A 9,791-nucleotide genomic window follows, 5' to 3' on the forward strand; every position below is an offset into this window, starting at 1 on the left:
AGTCTGGCTAAGGGTTTATAAATTTTACTGATCTTTTCAAAGAATTAGCTGCTGGTTTTATTGATTTTGTGGGGTGGGCTTCTATTTCATTTCTGCTCTAATCATTATTATTTCCTTCCTTCTATGGTTTTGGGCTTTGTTCTTTTTCTAGTTCCTTTAGGTGAAAGGTTAGGTTTTTTATCTGTGATTTTTCTTGCTCTTGAGGTTAACCTATACAGGTATAATCTTCCTTCTTAGAACAGTTTTTGTTGCATCCCAAAGATTTTGGACCATTGTGTTTTTATTTTCATTTGCCTTTGTTTTGTTTTGCTTTGCTTATTTAATAGCCAGTAACAAAATTGTACAGAGAATGCCTATACAAAACAACACAGGTAGAGGCTCAGAGACTGTGGTGTTCTCTCATACAAGGCCGAATATTTGTCTCTGGCATGTGGAATTTAAGCTGCAGTTTTTGTTTTTGGATGGACCACTGGGTGTGTGATGTGGTCCATACTTTTAACAAGATATGATAGAAGAATGGCCACTGGGCCTAGGTAGTAGAAGATGAAGTGTTTGGTTTCGTGTGCTGCATAACTACTGAAATTTCTCCCCCCAATGCTGTGCAAAGTGGGATTTACTTCTTGTTAAACTCCTTAATGTGGGTTGTAGTGTCCTTCCCTATATTCAGTGTCTGAGCAGCACACTTCTGAATCCTGTTGCATTTCCTCTGACATCCTGGCAGTTTTGATTACACACTTTCAGTAAGCACATAGTTATGGAGGAGCAGGGGTAGTGGACTGCTAGTGGCCTGCTGGGGAGAGGCTGGTGACACTCACAATTGGTGGGAGCTACCGTGCTATTGAAGCCATGGCATCTAAGGAGCTCTATGCTAGCTGCTGCTCTCTAATCTGTCTCTATGTATTTTGTGATTTCCTCTTTGATTTCTAGATTAGCCTATTCATTATTCCACTGTTTTGGTATGGAATGTTCTGAATACATCCAAATGTTTGGGGATGGAATGTTCTGAATACATCTGTCTGATCCAGTGTGTCATTCAGAGCCGCTGTTGCCTTGTTGATTTTCTGTCTGGAGGATCTATCCATTAATATAAGTAAGGGTGTTTGAGTCCCCTACTATTAATATGTTAGTGAAATTCTTTATGTCTGTTAATAGTTTATGTATTTAAATGATTTCATGTTAGATGCATAAATATAATTATTATATCCTCTTGTTGTGTTGTAGCTGTTTATCATTATGTAGTTTCCTTTGTCTCTTGTCACAGTCTTTGTTTTAAAGTTTATTTTGTTCAATATAAATATTGCTACCCACCTTTGTTTTCATTTTTAAAAATCTTAAAGTTAAATTCAACTTAATTAACATAGCATATTATTAGTTTCAGAGGTAGAATTTAGAGATTCATCAGTTGCATATAACAAACACCCAGTGCTCATTCCATCAAGTGACCTCCTTAATACCCAGCACCCAGTTACCCCAGCCCCTAACCCACCTCCCCTCCAGCAACCCTTAGTTTGTTTCCTAAGATTAAGAGTCTCATATGGTTTGTCTCCCTCTCTGGTTTTGTCTTATTTCATTTTTCCTTCTCTTCCCCTATGATCCTCTGCCTTATTTCTTAAATTCCACATATCAGTGAGATCATCTGATAATTGTCTTTCTCTGATTAACTTATTTTGCTTCGCATAATACCCTCTAGTTCCATCCACATCATTGCAAATGGCAAGATTTTTCTTTTTGATGACTGTGTAATATTCCGTGTGTGTGTATGTACACATCACATCTTTATCCATTCATCTGTTGATGGACATCTGGGCTCTTCCCATTTGTTGGCTATTGTGTACATTCCCAGCTCTGTAAAAACAGAAAGTAAAAACTTCCGTTTGTATGATAAATGTTTTTTCATCCCTTCACTTTGTCTTAGTATGTCTTTAGATCTGAAGTGAGTGTTTTGTAGGCAGTGTATTGATGGATCTTGCTTTTCTATCCATTTAGTTACCCTGTGTCTTTTGATCACAGCATTTAGTTCATTTATATGCAAAGTAATTATTGATAAATATGGACTTATTGCCATTTTGTTACTTTATATGGTTGTTTTTGTAGTTCTTTTCTGTTCTTCCCTTGCTTCCTTTCCTTGTGGCTTGAAGGCTTTCTTTAGCGATATGCTTGAGGGTTCCTTTTTGTTTATTTTTTGCATATCAATGACAGGTTTTTGATTTGTGGTTACCATTAAGTTCACATGTAACATTTTATGCATATACCAGTCTATATGAAATTGATGGTTGCTTAGTTTGAACCCATTCTAAAAGTACTAAATGTTTATTCTCCACATTTTATGTGGATGATGTAATACTTTACATCCTTTTGTGAATTCCTTGACTTTTATAGAAATAATTGATTTTACTACTTTTGTGCTATAATCTTATGTACTGGTTTTATAACTGATTGATCTAGTATTTTCATTATGTTTGTATTTACCTGTGAAATTTTTTCCTTCCCTGGTTTTCTTGTTCTTGATTAGAGTGTTTCCTTTTCACTCAAAGAATTCACTTTAACTTTTGTTGGTGTGGGAAACTCTTTATCTCTCTTCTGTTCTGAATGATAGCCTCGCTGGGTAGAGTATTCTTGGTTGCAGGGTTTTTTTTCTTTTCAGCACTTTCAGTGGCATGACCTATCATGCCACTCCCTTTTGGCCTGCAGTGTTCTGCTGAAAACTCAGCTGACAGCTCTATGGGGTTTTGCTTGTATAAAAGTAATTGTTTTCTCTTGCTGATTTTTTTTTTAATATTTATTTATTTGACAGAGAGAAAGATCACAAGTAGGCAGAGAGGCAGGCAGAGAGAGAAGGGGAAGCAGGCTCCCTGCTGAGCAGAGAGCCTGATGCGGGGCTCAATCCCAGGACCCTGAGATCATGACCTGAGCTTAAGGCAAAGGCTTAACTCACTGAGCCACCCAGGCGCCCATCTTGCTGTTTTTAAAATTCTTTTTCACTATTTTTTGTCACTTTGTTATGTGTTGTGGTATAGGCCTTGCTGGGGGTGATTTTTGGGGGAGTTTTCTTTACCTCCCAGATGTGGATGTCTCTTTCTTTCCCCAGATTTGGGAAGTTTTCAGCTATTCTTTATTCAAATAAGTTTTCTTTTCCCTTTTCTCTCTCTTCTTCTGGGATCATTATAATTTAGGTGTTGTTATACTTGACAATGTCAGTCAGTTCTCATAGCCTATTTAATTTTTATTACTCTCTTTTTTTCTGTTCAGCTTGGTTGCTTTCCATTACCCTTTCAGTTTGCTTATCCATCTTCTGCCTTTTCTAGTCTGGTATTGATTCCCTCTAGTATGTACAATTTTAATTTCAGATATTGAGTTCATCTCTGATTGGTTCTTTTTATCTTTTCTATCTCTTTGGTGACAGTCTCACTGAGATCCTTTACTGTTTTCTCAAGTTTTATAAGTATCTTTATGACCATTACTTTGAATCATTTATAGGTGTGTTGTTCATCTTCATAATTGCATTTAGCTCTTTTGCTGTGATTTGTCCAGTTCTTTCATTTGGGACATATTCCTCTGTCTCTTCATTTTATCTAACTCTGTGTGTTTGTTTCCCTGTATTGGGAAAGTCAGTTACATCTCCTGTTCTTGAAAGTATAGCTTTATGAAGAAGAGGTCTGGTGGTGTCCTGTAGTACAGCATCCCCTGTTCACCAGAACCAGGCACTTTAGGGGTATCTCCTATGTATGTTGCATGCACCATCCTATGGATATTGTGGCTGAGCTGTGTTTGTCTTAAGTTCAGTTGGTTGGAATGGCCCAGTTTATCTGCTGTTTGCAGGGTTTTGGTCCCTGTGCTGTTAAGTGGCTAGTCTGGGGCCACTGTGGACTTCTAGTTGGGTGATGTTAGTAGGTCAGACCAGATACCTGCCCTCAGCTTGTGTGCTGAAGCTGTGGTAACATTGAACTTCCAGACACTTTCCCTTCATTGTTCCCTGAGAGGCTTTTTTTTGGTTGGCAGGCCTGCAATCAGACCAGATGCCTGCCCCCAGTAAGTCTTCTGAGGCTGCAATTGCACTGGTGTATGTTGTTATCTGCCCCTCTCCCCAGCACAGGGGTCACTTTGGAGTGGTACTGTTCCCCACTTGGGCTGTTTATAGGATGTTTTGCAGCAGGAGCTCCTTTGGAGGGATGTTTGCCGAGTGGGACAGTGTTGGATGGGGGAGATCTGCAGGAGAATGCAGGGTCAGGGCATGTTGTGTTAGCAAGCTAGATGGAGTGTATTCCCAGAAGTGTCCAGCAGTCTAAGCCTGGGGGTGGGAGGAGAAATGGTACCTACCAAGTCTTTCATTCTTGAAGAAGTCTCCTTAAAATCCCTGCCTCTCTAGTGTATGTTCTGAGATTAAAGGACTTTTCTTCCTGCATACCCCAGGTGCTTTTGAAATTGTTGCTTTTATGCTGGGTGTTTCAGGGCAAGGACTCAGTTTCCTACCACCTTTTGGCTCTCCCAGCACCAGGCCTTGCTGATTTTAAGTATTTGGAGTTAAGCCCCGGTGACTGTAAAAACTCACGAAGTTAATCCTTACTGGTTTTCAAAGCCAAATGTTGTGGGGATTTGTTTTTCCAGTGCCAATCTTGATGTGGGGTCTGCCCTTCTCCCTTCTCTGTGCTTGTGGAAACCCTCTCACCTGTGGTTAGTCTTGCCAGTTTCCTCCTTAACATGCTTTCACAGTGGCTACTATCAGTTTTGGTATCTTGTGTTTTTGTTTTCATTTGCTAGGTATTTTTTTTTTCTACTATTATTAACATGAATTATTTGTTTCAGGGGTACAGGTCTGTGATTCATCAGTCTTATGCAATTCATAGCACTCACCCATAACACATACCCTCCCCAGTGTCCATCACCCAGCCACCCCAACCCTTCTACCCGCCTCCACTCCAGCAACCCTCAGTTTGAGGGTTAACCCTTAACTGATTAACCCTCAGTTAATCTTTCCTAAGATTAAGAGTCTCGTATGATTTGTCTCCCTCTCTGGTTTCATCTTGTTTCATTTTTTCCTCTCATCCCCTATGATCCTCTGCCTTGTTTTCTCCAATTCCACATATTAGTGAGATCATCTGATAATTGTCTTTCTCTGATTGACTTGGTTTTTTGTTTTTTTTTTAATATTTTTAATTTTTTAAATTTCTCTTCAGTGTACCAGAATTCACCCAGTGCTCCATCCAACACGTGCCCTCCACAATACCCACCACCAGGCTCACCCAACCTCCTACCCTCCACCCCTTCAAAACCCTCAGATTGTTTTTCAGAGTCCATAGTCTCTCATGGTTTGTCTCCCCCTCCAGTTTCCCCCAACTCCCTTCTCTCCATCTCCCCATGTCCTCCATGTTATTTCTTATGCTCCACAAATAAGTGAAACCATATGATAAATGATTCTTTCTGCTTGACTTATTTCACTCAGCGTACTCTCTTCCAGTCCCATCCATGTTGCTACAAAAGTTGGGTATTCATCCTTTCCGATGGAGGCATAATACTCCATAGTGTGTATGGACAACATCTACCTTATCCATTCGTCCATTGAAGGGCATCTTGGTTCTTTCCACAGTTTGGTGACTGTGGCCATTGCTGTTATGAACATTGGGGTACAGATGGCCCTTCTTTTCATTACTCTGATTGACTTGTTTTGCTTAGCATAATACCTTCTGTTTCCATCCACATCATTGCAAATGGCAAGAGTCCATTTTTGATGGCTGCATAAAATTCCATTGTGCGTGCGTGTGTGCGTGTGTGTGTGTATACACACCACATCTTTATCCATTCATCTGTTGATGAGTAGCTAGGCTCTTTCCATAGTTTGGCTATTATAGACATTACTGCTATAAACATTGGGGTGCACATGCCTCTTCAGATCACTACATTTGTATCTTTGGAGTAAATACCCAGTAGTGCAATTGCTGGGTCATAGGGTAGCTCAATTTTCAACTTTTTGAGAAACCTTCATACTTTTTCCAGAGTGTCTGCATGAGCTTGCATTCCCACCAACAGTGTAGGAGGGTTCCCCTTTCTCTGAATCCTTGCCAACATCTCTCACTTCCTGACTTGTTACCATTAGCCATTCTGACTGGTGTGAGGTGGTATCTCATTGTGGTTTTGATTTGTATTTTCCTGACTCCAAGTGATGTTGAGCACTTTTCATGCGTCTGTTGGCCATCTGGATATCTTCTTTGCAGAAATGTCTGTTCATGTCTTCTGCCCATTTCTTGATTGGATTACTTGTTCTTTGGGTGTTGAGTTTGATAAGTTCTTTATAGATTTTGTATTCTAGCCTTTTATTTGATATGTCATTTGCACATATCTTCTCCCATTCTGTCAGTTGTCTTTTGGTTTTGTTGACTGTTTCCTTTGCTGTGCAAAAGCTTTTATCTTGATGCAGCCCCAATAATTCATTTTTGCCCTTGCTTCCTTTGCCTTTGGTGCTGTGTTTAGGAAAAATTTGCTGCATCCAAGGTTGAAGAGGTTGTTGCCTGTTTTCTCCTCAAGGATTTTGATGGATTCCTGTCTCACATTGAGGTCCTTCATCTGTTTTGAGTCTATTTTTGTGTATGGTGTAAGGAAATGGTCCAGTTTCATACTTTGGCATGTGGCTGTCCAATTTTTGCTAAGTATTTTCCTCTTTTCCCTTGGGATTTCTTCTTTGAGTCATTGGTTGTTTAAAATGTAATAATTTTTCCAGTCCCACCAATTTTCCATTTCTCTTTTGACATTGATCTCTAAATCCATTCTGTTGTATTAGAGAAGATACTTGGTTTGCTGTTTATCTTTTTAAATCTATGAGACTTAATTTGTGGCCTAACAGTGGTCTGTTCTGAAAATGTCCCATATGCACTGGAGAAGGATGTGTTTTGTGTTGTTGGGTAAAGTGTTTTTATGTCTTAGACCTAGTGGGTTTATTGTGTTGTATTGTTCTCTATTTCTTCTGTCTGGTTGTTCTTTCCATTATTGTGACTGGAGTACTGGAGTCTCCAGTTATTATTCTGGAACTATTTATTTGTCACTTCATTTCTATTAGTTTCTGCTTTATGTATTTTCATGGTTTGTCATTATATGCATAAATCTTTGTAATTACTATATCTTCTCGCTATATTGATCTTTTGTTAATATATATTTGTTGTAATATTTTTTGACTTGAAGTTTATTTTATCTGTATTAGTATAGCTTTATTTGCTCTATTTTGGTTACTATTTGCATGGAATATTTTTCTCAGTCCTTTCCTTTTTAACTTGCTTGTGTCTTTGGACCACAACTAATAATTATTAAATTTCTACTTGAAATTTTTTATTTTTTATTTATTTTAAAGTGTTCTCTTCCCATAAGTTGTATAGGAAACAAGATTTGGTGTTGCAAATGAAAGTTACACTAATACCAGCTTTTATATTAATAAATGCTTTTTCTTCTTTACATGTATTAGTCTCTTAAATCTGTAGAAAACAAAATGTGGTTACAAATCATTACTACAGTAATACTAGCTTTTGTAATTATCCATGTGTTTACTTTTTCTGAACTCTTTATTTTTCCATATGGCTTTGAGTTACTATTTAGCATTCTTTCATTTAACCTTGCAGGACTCTCTTGACTATTTCTTTTTTTTTTTTAATTTAAAGATTTTATTTATTTATTTGATAGACAGAGATCACAAGTAGGCAGAGAGAGAAAGGAGGAAACTGACTCCCTGCTGACCAGAGAGCCTGATGTGGGGCTCGATCCCAGGACCCTGGGATCATGACCCAAGCTGAAGGCAGAGGCTTTAACCCACTGAGCCATTCAGGTGCCCCTCTCTTGAATATTTCTTACAGGCTAAGTCTAATGGGTCACAAACTCTCCCAGCTTTTGTTTATCTTGGAATGTCTTAATTCCTCCCTCACTTTAGGAGACCATTACTGCCAGATATAATATTTTGACAGTTTTTGTCTTTTACTACCTTGAACATATCTGCCCACCCTCTCAGGCTTCTGAAGTTTCTGATTTAAAAAATCTGCTCCTTCTCTTATAGAGGAATCCTGTATCTGATTCACTTTTCTCCTGTTGTGTTCTTTTAATCTTCGGCTTTTAGAAGTTTGATTTTAATGTCTTTGTGTGTCTTCTTCGAGTTCCTCTTATGTAGAAGTTCTTGAATGTTTATATTCATGTTTTGCATCAAATTTGGGACATTTTCAGTCATTATTTTTAAAAAATATTCCCTCTTCCCCTTTATCTCTTTCTTACTCTTCTAGGATTCCCACAATGTGTATGTATGTGTGATATTCCACAAATCTTTTAGGTTCTGCTCATCTTGCTTCATTTTTTTCTGGAGGGCTGATAATTTCCATTGTGTTGTCTTCAAGGTTGGTAATTCTTTCTTCTGCTGTTCAAATCTGTCCTGAGTCCCTCTAGTGAATTTGTCATTTCAGTTAATTTACTTTTCAGTTTTAGAAACTCTTTTTTGTCTCTATTTAGTTTTATGTTTCTTTGTTTGATGGTATTGGTTGTTTTCCTAACTTCATAATTTCCTTTAGTACTTTGAGCATCTTTGAAAGAGTTGTTTTAAAATTTTCATTTAGTATAAATCCTGTTAGTTCCTTTTTAGGACAGTTTGTTGTTTGTCTGCCTGCCACCCCCCCCCCCCCAGTGTGTTCCATCATATGTTTTGGGGTTTTTTTTGTTGAACACTGGACATTTGAATCAAATAATGTAATTCTGGAAATCAGTGTCCAGATTTAACCCAATTCTTTAAGGTCTGCTATTTTTTTGTTACTTTCCCCTCTTCTTTTTGATTATTGTAGGCCATCTGTGTGCTGAAGACCAACCTGAGATATAATTTAAGATCTTCTTAGGTCTTTTCTGAGCATTTCCCTTGGCATGCATTGTCACTTTCTAATTTTCCTTGTATATACTCTGGGTTTTTTATGTCTTGCTTCTGCAAAGGGAAAACCAAAACTGAAACAAAAAATTGAGTGGAAAGGAAGGACACAAACCTTTTAAATTCTCTGGAAGTCTCTTGAGCCAAGAGGGAGGGACTTGTAACAATAGGTGAAAGTGTATTAACAATGGCTATCCACCACTTTATCTACACCTCTATGATCAGAAGCAGTAGTCAGCAATCAGCAGAGATCCTTGATATTTGGAGAACTGAGTCCTTTTTGTTCACTCTGACTCTTAAAAATTGTTCAAGCTGGGCGCCTGGGTGGCTCAGTGGGTTGAGCCGCTGCCTTCGGCTCGGGTCGTGATCTCAGGGTCCTGGGATCGAGCCCCACATCGGGCTCTCTGCTCAGCGGGGAGCCTGCTTCCCTTCCTCTCTCTCTGCCTGCCTCTCTGCCTGCTTGTGACCTCTCTCTGTCAAATAAATAAATAAAAATCTTTTAAAAAAATTTTTTTTTTTTTAAAATTGTGCAAGCTCTCAGGAATGTGCACACAGCTTATTACTTGCAACCTGACTGGGAATGTGGAGATGGGCTGCTGCTACTGCTTAAATTGACCAACATTAAACACGTCAGTTTTTCTGTGGAAATTGCGTCTTCAGCAGACTCCACAGAGTTCCAAAATAGTTATAGCAGGCAGATTCAGCCAGTGCAATTGTTGCCTAAGTGGGGAAGACAGATTCCTGATGATTCTATTCCACCATCTTCCCAGAATTTTCAAATTAGATTTTAAAGGAGTTCCTTCAAAAAAAAATAAAAATAAAGGAGTTCCTTCACTGGAATAACTGAGGTAACTTATATGACATTTACCATAAAGCTATGAAGTTAATTGTTCTTTTTAAAGTAACAATTTATGTA

This window comes from Mustela lutreola, chromosome 1 (genome assembly GCF_030435805.1).
Source record: "Mustela lutreola isolate mMusLut2 chromosome 1, mMusLut2.pri, whole genome shotgun sequence".
NCBI lineage: Eukaryota > Metazoa > Chordata > Mammalia > Carnivora > Mustelidae > Mustela > Mustela lutreola.